Genomic DNA, 21,531 nt, shown 5'->3' with positions numbered 1-21,531 from the left:
TCTGCTGCCTACATATTAGCCAGCATATTGAACTGAAACATAAACTTGAAAGTGATTTGGAAAGCTCTACATACAATAGGGGTTTTCGCACCGCAAGTTACTTATAGGAACTAGCCACCAGGGCGGTTCCCCAAGAACTAAATGTAGGGCCATTTTCCTGGTTGCATTCGCACCGCCAGTAGGAACTCTGAAATGACGTAAGCAGTGCTTGTTGTTGTGACATTTATTTTGACGGCGCTAAGAACACCAGAGCCATTCTCCGTCTTCATCAGTTTACGATCTGTTTAACAGGTCCTGTCTAATACATTATTAGATAGAACTGTTAAACAAAGAAAGTAAACAGTATATGAAAAAGTATTAGCGTTTGCCGTGTGGTTGATGCGCAATGTCGCTGGCTGAGCAGAAATACATAATCATGTTTCACTTGGTCCCCTCAAAGTCGCGCTGGATTTTCTCCTTAGCATAAAGGTTGAGAGGTCCATCTATCACTGTTTTCAATGTTTGTAGAGTTAGTAGAGTAAATATATAGGCTATAATCTGTGTGTGTACACAGCTTTTTTTTTTAATGCGGGGGGCTAATGTTTCGCGTGCATTCGGCCGATCAGCGTACCTTTACGTCACTTGTAGTTCCTATTGTGCTGGGTTAGATCGTACTCTGAAGTAGGAGCTAATTTAGTTCCCCCAAAAGGTGTTCCTAGAACTAAAATCATTCCTGTGGTGCAAATGCCAAAAAGCGGGTACTTCCGCCATTAGTTCTAAGGACTATAAAAAGGTTCCTCTAGTACGAAAGCCCCTAATTAGCACAACATATGAATAGCACATCAGAAGATGAGCACATTATAGGATTACCTTCAGTGTAACACATGCAAAGTTACCTTAGCATTTAGTCGACGGGAAGGACTTATAACGTTCCCTATGTAGGCAGCTCACTAGGTTTTGTAACAGAGCCAGAGATGAAGTGCACGTCACTCAAGTGGGCTTTTCCTCTACAGAGTACATACGTGACAAAGGCCAGAGCAGAAGGACACCGTGACACATTCTTGACACGCGGCGGGGCGGGTGTAAACCACCCTTTACCAATCTGCCACGCTGACACATTCCCTCCCAGCCTGCCATATTTGCTGTCACAAAGCTTAACAGAACTGACAATAACAATCACATCAAGCAGACATAACGCAGCTCGCCCCACAATAAGTGTGTGTACATTTCTCCTTATGTCCACCTGGAACAAAGGAACCTGTCTGTCAGCATAACAACAGTATCTGGAGCAGTCTAGCACACAGCAGGACTTCACAGCTTAGCCATGTTATGTAACCATAAACATCAGCTGTTCCAAGAGGAATGAGGCCTAGTGTAAAGGAAAATCACTCAGTCTGTGAGGGTGGGCTTACCTGAATACCATGTTTCTGGCAAGTAGTGCTGGGTAAGGCTAATAAGGGAATCTGAGAGAATTTCTAATTTCAGAAAGGGTTAGTTCACCCAAAAATTAAAATTATGCCATAATTTACTCACCCTCAAGCCATTCTAGGTGTATATGGCTTTCTTCTTTCAGCCAAACACAATCGGAGTTATATTAAAAAATATCCTGGCTCTTCCAAGCTTTATAATGGGAGTGATTGGTACCTGAGCTTTTGAAGCCCAAAAAAGTGCATCCATCCATCATAAAAGTAATCTATACGGCTCCAGGGGGTTAATAAAGGCCTTCCAAAGTGAAGCAATGGGTTTTTGTAAGAAAAATATCCATATTAAAAGATGTTTAAACTACAATCACTTGCTTCCGGTAAGTCGAGTTCCGGCGGAAGAGTGACCTCTGACATATAGACATATGATAAAGTTTTAAACATGGATATTTTTCTTACAAAAACCCAATGCTTCACTTCAGAAGGCCTTTATTAACCTCCTGGAGCCATATGGATTACTTTTATGATGGATGGATGTGCTTTTTTGGGCTTCAAAGTCGCGGGTCCCATTCACTCCCATTATAAAGATTGGAAGAGTCAGGATATTTTTAATATAACTCCAATTGTGTTCGGCTGAAAGAAGAAAGTCATATAGACCTAGGATGGCTTGAGGGTGAGTAAATTATGGGATAATTTTTATTTTTGGGGGGTGAACTAATCCTTTAACAATTCATTATAACAGTTCTTTTGGGAGCTTTGAAAAAGAAAACCCCATCACACAATTAATTGGTCGCAACGATAGACTAAACAAAAATACACATCCCTTAAGTACACAACACAATAATAGTTCTCGGGTCATATTGAGTTAAACGGGATGAACATAAATGACTTATTTTAATAAAACGCAAGTCAAGAACTGCTTAGAATCTGTAGCTGCATCTGAAATCCAATACTTTCCTACTATATAGTTTGCAAAGAACAGTACATAGACAGAGTAGCATGTCCAAATACACAGTGTTTGGGGAAAAAAGTAGGCAAAAGGTACCCGGATGACCTACTACTTCTGCCGAGATTCTGAAGTGCGCATTCAATGGACACTTTACTATCCCATGAGGCCATAGGATTTATGAACTGACGCGACGCAACTGACGATGGTAGGTCACATGACAGTAACAACATGGTGGATGTAGTATGTCCGAATTTCATTCATAATACCCATACTCATACTATATGCTATATAAACATTTTTTAATTGTCGAAAAGTAAGTTCAAATTCAAATGCATTATCTATTCAGACAGTATGCGATTACGAACGCACCGTGTGAGCGAGTTCAAGACTGACTCATCTTCTAACAGATTCATTAAATTATGATGTCAGACAAAAAGGAAAGTTAGGGATAGGTTAGAGTTTGGTTAGGGTTCAATCAAAATTACATTTTTATTAAAGATTATAAAGACAAACAACTTGTATTCCCTTTAGAATAACATGCACTGAAGGAATAGAGGAACGTTTAATGAAGAGCGTTCATTAAAAACAGGGTCAATTTTAATTTTATTGTAACTTCAGCCATAATAAATCAATTATGTATAAGATTCATATGTCAGCAAATCACAGGCCATCATAAATTCTGAAAATGTATTGTACAGCACATGAATAACTGTGATATGCACAGATTTTACTTTACTGCTGTTTTAAATTCAGTCAAACCCATTTGAAAAACCTGCTGCGACGAGGGAACATCACACAGGGCATGCCTGCTTCACATTTACATGAGACGACTCCAAACCACACATCTATGCCCTCAAAAATCACAAACTGCAAGTACTCGATCCCAATTAAATGTGCCAAGAAAATGTGATTTAATCTTAGCAACTCCCAAAGCTGACGTGAATTTTTCCACGCACACCAGGAAAAGGTGTTGCATCACAGGCCCCAGAATTACGCGAAGCATAATACTCTATAAATCTGTTTGTTTTAGAGAAGCAGAGCCACACACATCTTTACGGGATGTCTGATTTTCCAGCTTTCCTCTCAAAGTAAGTATGGCTTCTCACTGGGGCCAGGTGGCGTGGATTACATGTACTGGAGGGAGTTTAGTTCCAGTTCCTCCGGCAGGCTTTTGCACTTGCTGTCATCACATGTCTCACATGGCGCCATTCCCGCCCCATGAGCGCAATAAACAAAGAGCGAAAGTGGACGTGCATGGACACAGTGGATAAGGATCTCGAGTAAATGTGAGAAAGCATGGGCGGAGACTCAAGCCACAATGACACAGAGTTGTAGGTAACTAAAGAAACAGCTATTTATAATATTTTTATCAATGCATATATGAAGGAGGAATGGGAATTTAACGATTTTGGTTCTGATTCCATTTAAGGTTTCAGGTTCCTTAATGATTTTTTGTATCTCAGAGATAGATAGAAACTAAAAAATAATTTTTTTAATTGAATTATCATTTATAACAGTAACAGTTCAAGTTGCTTACTAAAATGTCAGGAATCGCTTCAACTGATTCAGTAAGTTGTTGCAATGATTCAAACTTAATTTAACTTAATTCATTAGGGACAGATTGACTCTTCTGGATTCATTAAAAAGAACCAGTTTAAAAGAACTTTGTTACAAATCAGAATTTAATTGGAATAATTTATAACAGTAAAGTAGCCCAAAATGCACTGAGAATTATTACTGATATAATTGCTACTTTAGATTTAAAAAGTTAAATGTTAAAGGGACACAATAGCTGCGTTTCCACCGCAGAAACTTTCCCCAGGAACTAGGGAGTTTGGAAAGGTACTCTGTGTGTTTCGACCACAGGAACCAGGGTCTAAATGAAGTTCTGGGTAAAATTTTCCCCCTCAGAAAGTCCCTGCTCTTGAGGTAGCACTTTTTCAAAGTTCAGGAACTTCGGGGGTGGGACTTGGGTGCTGAACATGCTGATTGGTTGAGTTCACGCAGTATTTTTATTGGTTGACTCCACGCAGCATTTTATTTCAACCACCATTTTTAAAAGTCTGTTGCAGTGCGTGCAGTAAGAGATGTTTGATATTCGAATCAACAATGGAGTTTAAAAAATACGTCAGATGAACCGACGATGAGGTTCAGGTTTTATTAAGCTTATATGCAGAGGATGAAATCCAGGGGGAACTGGAAAGTCACGCGCAGTCTTACATCACCGGACTAATTTGCCTAATCTTCACGGTACTTTAGACAGCGATGAAAACGCAGACAGCAAAAGGGAGGGGAAAGTTCCTTGGACAAATTGTTCTAGGTAGGGCTGTGCAATTAATCGTATTTTCAATTTCGATTTTGGCTTCCAACGATTATGAAAACAAGATAATCGAGGTAAAACGATTACGGTACTGCTGCCACAGTCCGTCCAGCACATCTTCCTTTCCTTCACAGCGGTGCGCTTCCATTCCTCCCTGACCCAAACTTAACATCCAAATCAGCCGAATAAGAGAGGGATGTAAAATGCAGTCTACTGTTGTTAAACTGCGGGATGTGCTTGATATTAAACAGTACTATTAAAAGCGCATTAAGCCGCGAAACAGACGCTGTTCCCTAGGCGGCCACCTGTGCGCGTGCTCCGAGACGGTGCGGAACGCGCATAACCAAAGGGCTTCAGATACGCGCCTAAACAGTCAAAGAGCCAACACAAATATATCGAAATGCCGTTTTGGTAAGTATCCTCGTAAACACAGTCGGTTATGTCTTAAGCGAACAATGAGAAAGTGCACGAAACTCATATTTACCATAATTCCGAGACCACGTGTAGGCAGCATAACAGTAGGGTCCGTGCAGCTTTTAAAGTGACAGCAGCCAGCATTAATGACTGCTGAACTCATTGTTAATCTAACAAGAAATGACAAAGATAAAATCACTCACTGCTCTTGAATGAATAACTTTTTTTAGTTTTAAATAGGAATTTCATCTATATTTAATGTATACAGCAGTTATTTTACTTTTGATTACTTGATAATTTCTGTTGGGTATTACTAATCTAAATACCACTGTACATCTATCTGAAAAACCTAAAGCACTATTTCATTTGTATTTTTGTTCTGTTGTATTTTTTGTCTGCTTTGTTTGTAATTAGTTTCTTTGTTCTTATTTAATTGTTGACTGTTGCCTTCTATAGCTGTTTTGAGGACATTTTACTTACATTAATTAACCTAGTATCAGTTTTTGCTGAAGTATTGATAAATGTGAAATTTCACTGACATTTAAAATTACTCATATCATGAAACGAAACTCTTATCATATCACCCACCAATAATCGTTATTTCAATATTGACCAAAATAATCGTGATTATGATTTTTGCCATAATCGAGCAGCCCTAGTTCTGGGTAATTTCGGTGGAAATGCGGCTTTTTTTGTTCAAAATTAACAAAATTTAAATAATGAGTCAATAACACCATCAATCCTTTAAAAACGCATTTTTGTCTTACCCTGTTTCACTATGGTAAGCCCGTTAGTGTTTAGACTGAGTGGGATGCTTTTCACACAAAATTGCATACTTGTGTCACTTGTCCATGCGTGCCTCGTCATATCTGTAAATAAAAAAAAAAGGTGCTCTTGCTACTTTGATGCATGTAGGAGTGGCATAGGTTAGTAAGAAAGGTTGACGTGGAGCAGCTGAATCTCAAACCTTCAGGGAATCACCCTTTTAAAAAAAAAAAAAAAAAAAAAAAAAAAAAAAAAAACGCAGAACAGGGGAGTGACAGAGCCGTAATAAAACAAGAATCAAGATTGGCTGGGCTTTTGGAGATGGTGAGTCCTGAGGGATTTTTTATTACTGGTAAGTAAGGTATTTTATTGAACAGATAAATTGTCATATGTAGCTCTCTAACAGAGTTTATCGTAAAGCATTATCTATTGTGAAGGGTCATTTCATTATGGTTGTTGTAGCACTGTGCTGGAATTTATTTTCAAGGAAGTACCGTGTCTATTAAAAGGTATATAGTAACGTCTTCAGCTAGTCAGCTTGAGATCCTTTCCATCTAACCTGGTTATATCTCTTAAGCCTAGTAGTGAATGTTTTATGAGCAGTTGAATAACCATATTCATCATCACAGTCACGCAGAGCCAAAGATCAACCAAAACAATGTTATTCTGCAAAATGCATGGAGTTTTGTTTTTTTAACCGCTAAAGGGGCCAAAAGTGTACCTTTAATGTTTGTGTTTAATTTGAAGTAAATTTTCTAGTCCTATTTGTTAACAAATGACTCTTTTGAACTGGTTCTATTTAATGGATCAAAAAGAACTTGTTGAATTATTCAAAGAAGTTCTTGACTTATTCATCAAACCACAAATAACAAACCAAAAAATTTGACCAAGGCATTGTTATTTTTTGACATACTGATTCTTTTTGATTCATTAAACAGAACCATTTCAGTGATCTGTTTATATTTTTCCCTAAAATAATGACAAATGAAAGCTAAAAAAAACAAAAAAAACAATTAAATGCTTAAGTAGGGAAACAACTCTCTCCAATATTTTGAATTTGGACTGCAGTACCCATTTCACCTCCTAGCTGTCAATATTACATACTGCCCCTTTAAACTCAGTGAATGAACAATTCTGTAACAGTGGAAAACAGAAATTTCACAAAAATTACACACTTCACCTTTAAGAGCTGCCAAAGAAACCCACTTCTCTAACATCATTTGCAGTTCTGTCCATCTACATGAGGCGTAATGTTTTCCTGAGAGTGTTTAATGGAGTGAGCTTCCTCCCTTGACCCGAACTGAACACTACAGCTCAGTCACTCACTCCCTCACGGCTCAGAGATCGCTGACCGACTACATTCGTCCCAAACCACAAATGGCCCCGGCAGCAAGACCAGCGTGACCGTGTGAACCGCAGTGACGCAGGGTTGACTTGAGGGAAACCCCTGATATAAAAGTCAAAGTGGCATTTGAAGAGCCGCAAGGAAAGAGACGTTTCCACCCAGAGTACTGCTGCTATTCTCATCTCAGACCTATTTTAGTAAAGGGGTTTTTTACATCGCCCCATATCAAAACATGTTAACAGCATGTAAGTGTTCATCTTTTCAAGTGGCTGGTTTCCACGCTCGCTGGCCATCACACTATGTTTGTTATTTCAGTCATGTTGCTCACGTACCAAATCATTGTCATTCCTACTTCTCAAGTGTCAGCGGTGTCTTCTAACAGACACAGATGGATGAAAAAACATTTGATAAATGATAAGATAATGCACACACAATGGATTCAAATGAAACATATCGGTCTAAAAGGTTTTCTGACGTATGCTGAAAGTGCACTAGACATGGCTCCATACCAAAATGGTGGCTTTGGAACGATTAGGACATTTCAGATCAAGTCAAATAATAATAAAAATAATAAATAATAATAGTAATAAAAATATTACAGCATCATTCTTTCTACAGTTTCATTAATATTTTGGTACCACAGTCTGAAGATGCATGCAAGACAGCCACAACTAAAATATTAAAATTACAGTAATCAACAGGAAAAGAAGAAAAAATGCACATTTATAATATATTTAATATTTAATTATAAATATACAGTCAAACCAAAAATTATTCAGACATCAGATATAATGTTTTATATTTTTTTTACTAGTGGGTGCAGGACACTATAGTTCATTTATGTAAGTGAGGATAGCAAAATAAAGTAAACTGTGACATATTATACCCAAAAATTCTTCATACAGTGGACTACCAGTACCAAAATTTGGAGGGTAAAAAATGATTCAGACACTTTGACCTGACCATGTTTTTCTTAAGTGTTATCTGACATTATCAAGATTAATTTTTTCTGACACAGATTAACTCTGAGATCTTGTCATATTTTATTAAATTTTTTTTTTTAAACTATAGCAAATAAACTGAGATAATGTGTGAAATGTTGAAGGTGTCTGAATAAATTTTGGTTTGACTATATAAAATAAATATAGATATATATCTATATTAAAATAAATCTAAAATATAGATCAAGATATATATAAAATATAGACAGATATAAATATATATACAAGATAAATATAAAAATAAATATTACAATATAATTCTTTCTACAATAGTCTGAAGATACATGGTCAAGCCTGGCACAACTAAAATATTATAAATAAAAAATAAAAATAAAATCTTCTTTCTACAGTATTGTTAACTTGTTACCACAGTATGAAGGTGCATGGTCAAGTTAGCCACAACTTAAACTGGATAAAAAAAAAAAAATTTATATGAAAATTACGGTAATTGCCAAGGAAATAAATCCTTCAAATACTTAAATATTAAAAAGTAATTATAAATATAGATCGTATAAAAATATTTTAAAAATATATAAATATGACAACATTTTTTCTTGGGATTTTGTGTTCATTTAAATTCAGCAATTTCATGGCCTTCACATTTGCTATTAATAAACCGATATATCACCATTAGGGTGCTCCAGCTCTTTAGATATCAGCCTTGCCCATTTAAAACCCCTTATTCCAGGTTTTCCAAGATTTTGGGAACCCTGCAATACATAACAACTAGGCATGTGACGGTATCAAATTTTCATGTTGCGATAATTGCTGAAGCTTTTATCAGTATTATCATGATATTGAAATAAGTTGCAAAAAAAGTGCTGTCATAGTATAACAGGTTTAAGAATTATTTTTCTTACAACAAAAAGAACTCTGAACATTTAAATACAATAACAATAATGTTTAAAGTGGTGGTTCACTGTTTTTTTTCTAGGCTTGATTGTGTTTATGGGGTGCAGTTTAATATGTCTTAATGCTTAGTTTAAAAAAAATAAATAAATGAAAAAAAAAACGCTGTATTTTTCATATATTTTACCTTTATTCTACACCGCTGTTTCCCTTCTCCTAAAACGCTCTGTTAAGTTCCTCCTTCTATGAAGCCCCTCCCTCAGAAATATGCAATGGACTGAGATTGGTTAGCTGGCCCTGTGTATTGTGATTCGCTGTCTGGAATACATTGTCACGATTCACATTGTCCGAAAACGCCACGCCCCTTACCATTACAGGCAAACGTCGCATGTGCTTCGGTCAAAGTTCAGTCTTTGCTTCGGTGGAAACGTAAATATTGGCGTCAATATTGGCGTTTGATATTATCAATTTGAGACCGAATCAGACCCAGATACAGTAATGATGAAGAGGGTCAAGCAGAACCTCTGCAAGCACAGGCTTTTAGAGGACGTTTATGAATGGTAAGTATTTTTGTTTGTATTTGTGTCAAAGTGTTTAGATATGCTGTCATTTGTAAATGTTACTGCTGCTCCATAGTGTTCTGATTAAAGCTTTACTGTAGCTGAATACATGACTGAGTAGTAGCATTTTTGTAAAGGTATTGTTTAATTTATAGTATGAACAAGCATGTGGGTAAACACAAAAGCCGTAATGAAACAATGCTGTACACTGATAACAGAAAAGCCAACAAACAGATGTTCGCTGGTGTGATTACATAGAAGTTTGTTGGTGTTTGTTGGCGTTTGTTGGAGAAGTATGAAATAGAATGTAGCTAACTGGCTAGCGAAACCAAACTGCGTTGGGTCTTTGTTTACATCCCAGAAACTATTTAACTTTATAAAAAAATAAAACATACTTACAGGTTGGAGCCCATAAACAGCAGCTTCTGCTTTTAAAGTGGGAACTGCTCCATCTTTCAGTAATAGCCTTTGAGTAAATCCAGCATTGAACTTAAAATGTGAACGTAAAATGTGCAGCACAGACAGCTAAATTAGCATTATAATTGTCAGGAACAGAATTAAACATAAATTTTAAACATTGTTCCCGAAGTCCAGCGTCCCTAGGAAGAAGACTTGTATGCACGCGACATGGCCTCGCCCACTTTGTTGCGTGTTCCCGGGGGCAGTGTTTATGTCGTCACCAACCCGGAAAGAAGCTCGTTGTACTCCAAACCAGGTCGTTTCTGTAGGTATTAAACTCCCATAACTTTAAAAGACAATATCTCCGTTTTCATTGAACTTTCAGCGCTGTAACTTTGCAGATACTGTTTATGCTCAAGCAGCAACATTACACACTAAACTAAAGTTAAAAAAGTGAAATCGCAATGAACCACCCTTTAAGTTTGAAAGTAAATAGCTTATTAAGCTATTTAAACATTGAGAATACAAAAAAAAAAAAAAACTGAATGGCTGTTTGAAGCATTTTAATTACTGTTCAGTAGCGCAGCTGCTTTGTTTACGGGGTTTCCGGGGTAACCGCTGCACTTCTGCTGTTCCATCAGCGCCCTCTGCTATCAGAGAGTGAACGTGCACTTTCATTCAGCACGTCTCCTTCACTAGTTCCACCATGTGCTTCTCATGCACGTCAGGCTTGTTTACATCTGAGTGCGCATGTTCTTTTGACGCAGCATACAGAGGTGTTGTGCATTTTATACGGTTGATGGATAAAGTATTCTTAAAATGTATTATAAAAATATTAATAATTCATAATAATAATTATTCACTGTATTTTGAAGTTCCCACGATAACAATATCGTGCATATTCATTATCGTGATTTATGGTATTACCAAATATCGGCATGTCTAATAACAACTAGACACACATAAAAACATTTTTAAAAACAGGAATAGGAATGATGGCCTAGTTTTGCATAAAAGTGTGTCAAGGAAGCGGGGGCACAATGTTAACAGATAGCTTCAGGCCAAAAATCAGCCAAAGTCGGTCAAGCGTCCAATGGCCCCGACTGCTCATGTCTGGGGGTGCGGGTTTAACCTGAGGGAAAGGGAAGAGACTTACATACCCTCTGCATAATTTCAGTCTTACATCATCCCGTCTAGGACAAAAAAGAAAAAAAAACGAAACATGGCCGGCCGGTCAGCCGTCTAGGGTGACCATCACGGAGGAGCAGATCTGACACAGGCTGACAGGCCCGAAGAGAAAAGCCGCTCTACCGAGCTCAGCAGGAAAACGACACCCAATCCAATATGACAGGATGTCGCCTGTGTTTGTACAATACTCACCGCTGCTCGCTCATGTACGCTACAGGACAAAACAACACCAGCAAGCCAAATATACTACCAGTTAGCCATTACACCGCACTAGAGGAGCTAATGAATGTTTAAACGCTAAATGACTGTGCTTTTGATGAGTCTAAGCTGAGAATCAACAAAGAAAGCAATGCCTTTGGGAAGTCAGTTCCACAGGCTGACCATAAAAATCTCTTTTTCCCAATGTCTTGCCTCGGCTAAACCCCAGCTAAAGCTCTTTGTGTCACATTCCATTTAAAACTACAAAGTTGCACAACTTTTGAGGGAACCGCATTGCAAAGAAACTCCACATCTACTACCAGGAAGGCAGTGATTTTCAGCATTTCTTTCCAGGACTGACGTGGTACTGTGTTGTGTGCCATTAAATTCGCTCTCATGCCACTATAGCCAAATGCTTCATTAAGGAATTCGCTCAACCACTGGCGTCTTGTTTTGGCAGCGTAAACTAGTGCAAGACATGTTAAAAAATGGGCTGGTGAGCAACAGATTGCGTATGTTTTACCCAGTGATTTGATGCAGTAACTGTTCATTAAAGGAATCAGTTCAGCTGAAAATGAAAATTCTGTCATTATTTACTCACCCTCATGGCATTCCAGATTCATAAGCTGGGGAACTTTTTGAAGAATATTCACATAGCTTTTCCAGTAAGTACGGTTATTATCGTTCAGTGAAAATTAGGGGTGTGACGAGATCTCGTGCCATGAGATCCCGCGAGATTAAAATGTGACGAGATTTCTCATCGAGGTGAAAAGCTGTCTCATGATGGAGTGTGAGGGTGGAATTAGGACAGAATATGCTACCGCTACATTTACATTACGCCTCCACTGTCATTTTGCTTTTTATGGAAATAAAAAAAAACATTTAATTCAGTTGGATAACGATCGTTTCACTTTCATCAAGCTCATTCAACACGAGCTGCAGTTGTACGTGCGGCAGGAGACGAGAGTAAGTGACGAGATGACTGACAAGACCATGGCGGCGGATTCCTTGCTCAACAGAGCTTAAGCGTCTGACAAATGTCTTATCTTATATAATGCATGCTTAGTACCACTGCTCCATATTCACAGAGTATGCATGACCGCGAAAGCGAAAGTAAAACGCGAGCGTGCATTGAAACACGATTTCAATACCCTGCATTATGAAAGTGGCTCCCTGATGCATGCAAATATCTCCCAATATGAAAGCTTCCTTAGACTGGGTTGTGTAGCTGTAACCATCTGTTAGCTCTTTATCATGCTTGAAGAAAAATTTAGTCTCTATTTGCACTTTTAATATTGAGAGAGTACTTTGATTATGGTTGCACTTATTGTAACTGTGTTATAACTGTTTATACTGTTTTTATTTCTATGATCAATTTGTGGAAAGGAGTTCAGTTAGGAGGTCAAAAGTTGTAGAAGCTCACAATTCATGTAGAGTAAGGTCTGAAGAGACTCGTACAGGAGAGAAGCCAGTCAGTTGAGTTTGTGGCGAAGCCTTTTTCAGGGCTTGAGTATTGTTGTCTTTTACTGCATATGATAATTCATACTCAAAGTAGAACTGAAATGACATTCATTACAAAGATGATAGTTAAAACATTTCAAATGCACCTGCAGACTAATGAAACCTTACTGTAAAGTGCTACCAAAACAATAAATGAAACCTAAATAGTAATATTTAAAAATAAAATAATAAAAGAGGCAAAAGCACAAAACAAAATTACTAAAAACTCCTATGAAAACTGATAAACTGAATATAAAAATAAAAGCTAATTCAAAATGTTAATAAAAAACTATAATAGTATAAATTAATACTAAAACAACCAACACTGGCTGTCATTAAGCTCCAAAAAAGACAATTAAACACCATAAAAGTAGTTCAAATGACTTTGTGCACTATAGTGCAAGTCTTATGAAATCATATGATAGTTTTGTGTAGGAATAAATCAAGGTTGAAGCCATTTTTTGAACCAGAAAGAGATTTTTCAGAGATGATCTGGAGCATGAGCTTTATGCATTACTTTATGGTTCTTTAAAGAAATAGTTCCCATTCGTTCAACATCACCCTTGTGTCGTATTTATATGCATTTCTTTCTTCAGCAGAAGAAAGAAATTTTGGTATCAAAATTTCAACTGACTTAAAATGCATGGAGGAAAAAAAAACACTCAATAAATTTGGCATCAAAATATCTTCTTTATGTTACATAGAAGATACAACAAAATGATATGAGGGTGAGTAAATGACAGATTTTCATGTTTGGGTGAACTATCCCTCTAACAGTGATTAATTTGTCTATTTTGGAGCTTGACAGCCACTATCACTATGAATTGTTGGAAAAGACACGTCATGAGATTGAAAAATTCACCTTATGCATTCCACAGGGAAAAAAAAAAAAAACAGCATGCGGGTTTGGAACAGCATGAGGGTGAGTAAATACTGACAGACTTTGCATTTTAGGGTCAACTATTCCTTAAATAGTCAGATGAGCATCAGTTGAGCAGCAAGAATTCAACATCTCCATTTCCATACAGGCCTGACTGTTTTCAGATAAACAGAGAGCAGGAAATGAGCCTTGTGACTGTGTGCCTGCCTGGACTTTATGAGGGGCAAAACAATCATCAGTCACTCTGTCACTGCGGTCATTCACTTTCCCTCGACTGTTGTCTGCCTTTTGCGTCCTCTGCTAGGTCTGCCAGCCCAGCGATGCGTTATTACAGCTTCAAGGGTCACAGTTAGGTGACAATGAGGTTCATACCACCTTGACCGACACACTGCCCACAAACACTTAGTTTTCATTAAACCCATCATATAAACAGACAAGCTTTTCATTATTGCAGTCTTGGGTTTCGGACAAACACAGATTGCCAAATGAACCCTGCCAAATGAATTGCCAAATGAAGCCTCGCCAAGTTCTACCAGAGCACAATGGAAAAACGAACGGGCGCTTAAACAAACCAAAAGAGACACGGTCACTAAACGATTCCACACTGAGGCGACAGCTCTCAAACCACTGAATCTAATGTCCAAAAATGAAAAGTCCAAACCTGTATGAATTTATTTCTTCTGTGGAACACAAAGAATATATTTATTGCTCTTTTCCGTATGTGATGGGTGCTGTAATGCTCTAAAATGATAAAACAACACCATAAATTATATCACATATATAACAGGGCTGCACGATTTGGGGGGGGGTGTTTGAGGGTTGATATAAAAATTGTGATTGCGATTAAAATGCCTTTGCTGTGCTTGTTTGTACAATTTGGCCAAAAATTTGAGAGTATATATCAATATGACTATAATAAAAATATTTTTATTAAACAAAATTTTAATATAAGAAATATTACTAAAAAGAGTATTTAAGAAAATTTAAAATTGCGATTGCGATTAAAATGCCTTTGCTGTGCTTGTTTGTACAATTTGGCCAAAAATGTGAGAATATATATCAATATGTCTATAATAATAATAATAATGATAATAAAAAGAATAATATCATTATTATTATTAATAATAACTTTACTAAACAAAATTTTAATAAGAAATATTACCAAAAAGAGTATTTAAGAAAATTAAAAATTGCGATTAAAAAGCCTTTGCTGAGCTTGTTTGTACAATTTGGCCAAAAATTTGAGATTATATATCAATATGACTATAATAAAAATATTTTTAAACAAAATTAAAATATAAGAAATATTACCAAAAAGAGCATTTAAGAAAATTAAAAATTGCGATTAAAATGCCTTTGCTGTGCTTGTTTGTACAATTTGGCCAAAAATTTGAGATTATATATCAATATGACTATAATAAAAATATTTTTAAACAAAATTTTAATATAAGAAATATTACCAAAAAGAGCATTTAAGAAAATTAAAAATTGCGATTGTGATTAAAATGCCTTTGCTGTGCTTGTTTGTACAATTTGGCCAAAAATGTGAGATTATATATCAATATGTCTATAATAATAATAATAATAATAATAATAATTATAATAAAAAGAATAATATCATTATTATTATTAATAATAACTTTACTAAACAAAATTATAATATAAGAAATATTACCAAAAAGAGTATTTAAGAAAATGTAAAATTGCGATTGCGATTAAAATGCCTTTGCTGTGCTTGCTTGTACAATTTGGCCAAAAATGTGAGAATATATCTCAATATGACTATAATAATAACCATAATAATAATCTTACTAAACAAAATTTTATTATAAGAAACATCACTAAAAAGAGTATTTAAGAAATTTTAAAAACTTCGATTGCGATTAAAATGCCTTTGCTGTGCTTGCTTGTACAATTTGACCAAAAATGTGAGATTATATCAATACGACTAAAATAATAGAATTTTTTAACAATTAAAAATATTAAAATAAGAAATATTACTAAAGAGTATTTTTTATTTTAAAGTATAACTGTAAATTACAATACTAATATGTTTATGTTAAATTTACACACACTATTCATTGAAAGTTTGGTTAAATGGTTGCATTCCCAAGTGCACAAATTGCAGATGCAGAGATGGAGTTCATGTGAAGGCGCATTTACTGTGAACTGAGCCACTCCGAAACACTGAAAACACTGGATCATGAGCTGCTTGTGTTTAAAAGAACACAGAGCCACGCTTCACTCTCATATATATTTCATTAAATCAGAGCCTTTGCTATTTGATAATCGCACAAATTTTATTCTGATTAGTTGTGCAGCCCTAATATCTGACTGACTGAATACAAAACGAAAACATTTCTCTAACATGAAAGTGAATGGGAACCAGAAACTGTCAAGCTCCAATAAGGACAAAATAGCACTACAAATAAAGGCAAATGACTCTTGCAGTATATTCCAGTCTCACAGAGTCGCATGAAAGCATTATGCGAGTAGTGGACTGAATTTAAGTCAATATTCACTAAAATGTTGCTTAAAACTAATGGTCACCATTCATTTTCACTAAACGGAAAAGAGCAACTTGCACATTCTGTGTAAATATCTCCTTTTGCACTTCATAAACGTCACAGAGGTTTGGAAAAACATGAGGAAGAATATATAATGACAAAATATTAATTTTAGGCTGAACTATTTCTTTAAGCACCATCCTACAAGTATCAAGAGACATAGCAGACAACACAAGGCCTCAGGGACATTAAGACAATCCTCTAAATAACACTGCTTGTGACAAACATCCAATTTTCCAGTTAGGGGACAACCTTTCCACGGATCGCCAGTCACACTTGTCATCTGTCCAGCCGCATTTACCACCTACAGTTACGCCCCGTCTCCTGTTATCGCTTTTCCTCGCTAAGCATCATGTAAGAGCGGCTGGAGCCAAAATCTCCCTCTCTTTCCTCTTCAGTCACAGATGCAGCAAACGGTGCAATCTGCCAATCTCCATGAGTCATCCAGCACTGTTAATTATGTACCCTAAGGAGTAGAATTGATTAGCGAGGGTCTCAAACTGATTTAAATTGTTATTTGAGACTATATAAAGCGTGGGTCTAAACATTGCCATTTAGTCACATTCACTAAGCGCTGTCGTTATTCAGAATCCTACTTTGCCAAGCCACACAGATTGGATCTGTGGAGAGAGAAACACAGACAGGATAAATGATGCTGGTGCATTCACTGACAATGTGTTTCAAGGGGAAAAAGTTTTTCACTTTAGCTTTCAATGAGACAAGAGGTGCTGTATAAATAATTATTCAATCATAGACGAGTCACTATGAGTGGAGTGGAATGTCAATCATTATGACAAGCCTACAGTTAAACTGTTAGCACAAGAAAAGAGGTGCAAACTTAATGGCAAGTCATTAATGTCAGCCCAGAAAAAAAAACAAAAAAAAAAACAACATACAGTACCGTTTAAAAGTTTAGGGTCTGTAAGTTTATTTTTCCTCGCCAAGCCTGCATTTATTTGACCAGTAAAACAAAAAAGTAATATTTTGAAATATATTTAAATATATTTTAAAAAGTTTTTTTTTTTTTTTTCCCTGTGACAGCAAAGCTGAATTTTCAGCACCATTACTCCAGTCTTCAGTATCACTCACATGAATATTTTTAATACTCCCTCTCTAATGCATCCCGTCTGTTTGACGCGCATGCGCGCGCCGGCGCTCATTCAGTAAAGTCTGAAGTTTAACGCAGACTGTCAGGAAGAGCCTTCATGCAAAATGGAAATACTCACGTGAATTTTAACACTTACAGATAAGGATATAACCGTAAAATGAAAGTTTTGCGCTGAGGAAAAATATCACACATTAAACAGCACACGCTTCTGTCAAAGCGCCTGACAGGGCAAGGCATGTCAAACGTTACGCTAATTAGCATTAGCTTGAAGCTTAAAATAAAGAATTCTCCTGTTTTGGGCCGCTTGGATCACGTACCATTGCCGCAGCAGCTCACTCTGTTTCCTCCACTATTTTTAGATGCATTTTGTCCATAGAAATGCGTTATTCAGCGTTGTAATTTGACTCGACCCTGGCGGAAGTTTTCCATGCACGGTGGCCAGACGCAACTAATCGATAATAGCATTCGTTGTCGATTAGCTGTGGCAGCCCTAATTTATTTGAAATAGAATTATTTTTGTAACATTGTAAAAGTCTTTACTGTCACTTTTGACGAATTTAACGCATCCATGCTGAATAAAAGTATTAATTTATTGAGAGATTAATTTATTAACATTAGTTGAGAGATTTTTTTCCTCTAGAAAATTTGCCATGTACTGTATCTGATATACTACATCTAAAATAATCGATATCGAATCGAAATCGTAATCGAATCAAATCACAAGCATGTGAATAGAAATCGATACCCAGCCCTAGTAATGTTAATAATATTCTCATCCATGAACATGATTTCTGCCAGAGTCCCGTCCCGATTCTTTTCCACTGGCTGTGAGGTGAAGACGACATCTCCCAAGATCCCGTGCTCAAACTGATAAGCGACCTCTAGCGGCGAAAATCTACATATTGTAGCTTTAAGAAAAAAAAATCTATTTTTTAATCCATTAATTTTTATGACAATTGTTTTTTGCATTTCTATATGCAATGCATTTTGTGTGAATTTTTATATACTTTTTTTTATAAATCCAACCGTCAAGTCTCATTACCATTTTTGTAGGCCTAATTCTCATTATACTAAACAGTATATTTTCATCAAATTCCCATCACTCTAATACGACTTGCTTCAGTCAGCAAATATGAAGCCAGTATAACGATTTTACATTTTTATTTATTTATTTTTGCATTACTGTAATGGAATGATATTTCTTTGCCTTGAGAGTTGAGAGGACAATAGTATTTAATTGCCAGAAAATCTTAACGGACTTCATGTTTTGTTGTTTTTTAAAAAAAATAAAATATCTATCATCACTTTCTTTTATTTTGGGGAGAAACATGGGCAAAAAAAAAAAAAAAAAAAAATCAAGGAAAGAGCAAAAATATTCCAAAAAGTGTTATATAAAACCACACAAAATCACATGTGCACATTATTTTTTTGTTTGTTTGCAGAAATCCAAAAGTGCACAACTAGGGTCAAGCAAAACTAGATTAACTCTCAAGTTCTCAGAAGGCTGCTTTGACCTTCTTCCTGTGGGGCCTGGAATTTACAAGGTCTGAGCGCCGGTCCTTGAGAGCCGGAATGTGGAAAGACGAGCGAGTTTCCTACAGGCTGTGATTAAAGCCTGGATTTATATGCCTGTGCATGATGCCACATGTCAGAACTTCAACCACCAGCTACGTGTGACAGCAGCCCAGACCGACAGCGTGATATAACCACCACCGGACAACACAGTCGTCATGACTCGACACAGAACATGAAAACAGCCCAGGGAACTTGTCAGCCCTCATGTTCTGTTTGGTCGTTTACGTCAAGACCGTTTTAAGGCCACAAAAACAAAATTTAGCTCTAACATAATACATCCAAGCAACTTTTAATCCCCTGAAAATGAAAAACATTTTCTAACGTTCTCTGATTGGTGCACAGGGAAACCACATTCCTGCCTAAACAGAAACAGCATTACTATTAAATGCATACTAATACACCTACTTCGTGATCCAACAGAAGGTTAAAGCATCAATAATGTCTGCTGCTAAGCCATATTGAAAGAATGTAATGGGAAAGTAAATGTTAATTTCAAAATTAATATATTTTTTTTTTTTTTTTTTTTACAAATATAGCATTGAGGTTGCTGGTCGGTATAATCAGAAAAGCAACAAAAAGGAAATCTATGAATACTGAATTAAAAAAAAAAAAAACAATTTCACTCATTCCCTCATGCACCATACAACGACTCTTATTGTGATGCATAACTGACAAAACAGAACTTCCATTTGACAGAAAGGAACACGCTGTTTATTGGTTGGAATTCCACAGGTATCTATAATGTTTAACCAGGAGGAGTTGAAACAATGTAACATCTTTTTTAACAAATGCTTGACAAATTAAATGGCGATTTGAGTCATTCAAGGTGCACAAAACTACCAGGTCCTAAAATGTCTCTCATGAACATATGACAATGAAAAGCTGACAACTGTCATACTGATTGACCCTGTCAAATATGTAAAACTGTCAAAATTATGTTAAATCAAATATATAAATACTTGCTGTAGTTTAACACTTTAAAACGTTTCCTGACAGATCAAATGTTCCGAATTTAAAAAAATCACTTATTTTGTGGAATGACCATTATATAGTTCAGTAATATGCCTTAATTATACTCTAAAATATCAGACTATTAGTCTGCCTGTATGATTCTCCTGCAGGTATGAAGAGAACGCATACACACAGAAAATGAAACGTGACACAACTACTCCGAGAGTTACGATTCAACACACACATATTACACTGTTTTGATTGTTTCATCTGGTCGCCCACAAGTTTCTTTCTCTTACTGAAGTGATCGCTGCATTTAAGGATAAAACCACTGGAAAACGCATGCGAATCGTCGCCGCTCACCTCTCAGCAGCTCCGCCGCGATCGGACGCAACGCTCCGGACTTTATTCCCGTTGGAGAGCGCGCCAACGACGGATCCACTCACCGACGGATTCCGCCATACTGGATTGTGGCAAGCGGATCACGTGTCGAGTCCCCGGCGCATGTCCTCCAGAGGCGGGCGCTCACAGTCAGTCGATCTCACATGGGATGAGAATCGTGGAGAATTGAATGATTCCGATTCCTTAACAGTGCCAATAACGATTATTTTGATGAAGACATGTTTAGAGATGCAGTTCTGGTATACTACAGCCTTTAGCATTAGCAGCTATTGTATGGAGATCATTACATATTTCAACAGAGCAGATATAAAAACTAATAGGAAATACATTTAACATAGGCTAATATTTTAAACATGCGAGTCTTTGAAGGCGACATAAATAACTGGTCTTATATGAGAAATTAAACATCAGATTTATTGTATTAATTTAGCCTACTTTTATAAAACACCGATTACAACAAAACATTTAACTAGGCCTACTCATTGTCAAATGAACAATAACTACGCTTAATTAAGTTTCACGAATTTAACACAACTGTTCTTTTGATTTGGACATTTAATAAATCGGTAAGTGAGTCAGATAAGTAATTCAGTAAAAACTAAGAGAGTAATGTTTTCATTCACTAAAAAGAACCGGTTCATTCGTTCGGGAGTCAGACTACACTAGTGGCGCCGTATGTTTTGATTCATAAAAAAAGAATCGGCTCATAAGAGTCATTCGTTCTGGAATTGGACCACACTATTGGTGCTTTATGTTTTTGACTCACTGAAAATAACCGATTGTTTGGGAATTGAACTAGCTACACTTCTCGCTGTATTTAATAGGTTTATTGCATTGTATGAAAAACATAACAAAAAATAGATAACTCAATCATTTTTGTTCACATAAATTGTTGTACCTTTATCAATTAAAAAAAAAAAAAAACAGAAAGATTTGTTCTTTGTATTGTACAGTGCCTATACCTGGAAAAATTAAGTCATTTTAAAATTATGATTTCCAGACCTGCAACCTTCAGTGCTCAGCTGCAAAAAAAAAAAAAACACTCTTAAATTAAGAAAACCCTATGATACACTTACAATTATAACTAAGAGATTTGATTAAGTTGAGAACTGGAAAAGAAATAACCAAATCTTAAAAAATAGCTAATGGAAGTTTATATA

General features: G+C 36.3%; 1 protein-coding gene across 2 annotated transcripts in view; it reads right to left on the bottom strand.

Annotated features, from left to right (window-relative positions):
• hdac4 (histone deacetylase 4) overlaps positions 1-20,499 on the bottom strand; it is a 236,345-nt gene extending 215,846 nt beyond the window's left edge. For both annotated transcript variants that reach the window (XM_051904805.1, XM_051904806.1), the window contains exon 1: positions 20,333-20,499. The gene's annotated coding sequence lies outside the window, so the exon portion shown is untranslated. The remainder of the gene's footprint in view (positions 1-20,332) is intronic.
• Between the last annotated feature and the right edge of the window lie 1,032 nt (positions 20,500-21,531).

The sequence above is a fragment of the Ctenopharyngodon idella genome, chromosome 9 (genome assembly GCF_019924925.1).
Source record: "Ctenopharyngodon idella isolate HZGC_01 chromosome 9, HZGC01, whole genome shotgun sequence".
NCBI lineage: Eukaryota > Metazoa > Chordata > Actinopteri > Cypriniformes > Xenocyprididae > Ctenopharyngodon > Ctenopharyngodon idella.
The sequence above is the reverse complement of the archived record's forward strand: the minus strand, read 5'-3'. Positions and strand labels throughout refer to the sequence as shown.